The following is a 1,188-nucleotide window of genomic DNA, read 5'->3' on the forward strand; positions in this document are numbered from 1 at the left end:
TCCTTGACCTCCCCAGGAAAAATTTGGGTGGTTCCTCCAACCTGCATTATAAGTATTACTTATTTTGAGATCTAAAGTTATTATTACCCATATAGTTGACTTGTTCCTTTTTGGTTGTGGGATTGAAGGATTGATATTATGTATGCACACCTCCTTCGCTTGAGTCACACCTCATTACTGGATGTACTTGCTTAGAACCAAGAAAACTATCAATCTTTTTATTGAGAAGTTCTACCTGATTTGAGAGCATGGTGACTGAATCGATGTTATAGACGCCGGCTGTTTTCGTTGGCTTTGTCCTCATAACTTGCCACTAATAGTTATTCAGTGACATCTCCTCTATAAATTCATATGTATCTTCCGATGTTTTTTTGTTGATGGTTCCGCCAGTAGCTGCGTCAATCATTTGTCTTGTCGAGGGGTTCACACCATTGTAGAACGTTTGAACTTGCAGCCAAATCGGTAACTCATGGTGAGAGAACCTTCTCAGTAGGTCCTTGTATCTCTCCTATGCATCGTAAAGTGTTTCTAAATTCATCTACACAAAAGAAGAGATATCATTACGCAATTTAGCCGTTTTAGCCGACAAAAAATATTTCAGTAAAAATTTCTCGGTCATTTATTCCCAAGTAGTGATAGACCCTCGTGGTAACGAGTTCAACCACTGTTTAGCTTTGTTTCTCAGTGAAAAAGGAAATAACCAAAGACGAATGGCATCATCAGAAATGCCATTGATTTTGAATGTATCGCAAAATTCAAGAAAATTTGCCAAGTGCATGTTGGGATTCTTATCCTACAAACCATCAAACTGAACAAATTGCTGTATCATCTGAATTGTGTTAGGTTTTAGTTCGAAATTATTCGCAGTAATAGCAGGTCTAGCTATACTAGACTCAGTTCCTGTTAAAGAGGGTTTAGCATAGTCATACATAGTACGTGGAGCAGGATTTTGATTAGCAGCAATTACAGGAGGTAGCTGATTGTTTTGGTTTTCAGCCATCTCTTTGGTTGGGGTTTGAGTTTCGTCTTCTTGCCCGTTTTCCGTGTATCGTAAGCTGCGCCTTATCTGTCTTTGATTTCTACGAATTGTGTGATCAATTTCTTCGTTAAAAAGTAGTGGTCCTGACGGGTTTCTTCTAGTCTTAAACTATAAAAACCTGCCAAGAGAAAGAGAAAAGTAAATTAACA

At 38.2% G+C, this 1,188-nt stretch overlaps 1 non-coding gene across 1 annotated transcript; it reads left to right on the top strand.

Annotated features, from left to right (window-relative positions):
- The first annotated feature begins 464 nt into the window (after positions 1 to 464).
- LOC128284537 (small nucleolar RNA R71) lies at positions 465 to 571 on the top strand. The gene has a single exon (XR_008274961.1). It is a non-coding gene; the product is annotated as a small nucleolar RNA R71 (small nucleolar RNA).
- The last annotated feature ends 617 nt before the right edge of the window (positions 572 to 1,188 follow it).

The sequence above is a fragment of the Gossypium arboreum genome, chromosome 11 (genome assembly GCF_025698485.1).
Source record: "Gossypium arboreum isolate Shixiya-1 chromosome 11, ASM2569848v2, whole genome shotgun sequence".
Lineage (NCBI taxonomy): Eukaryota > Viridiplantae > Streptophyta > Magnoliopsida > Malvales > Malvaceae > Gossypium > Gossypium arboreum.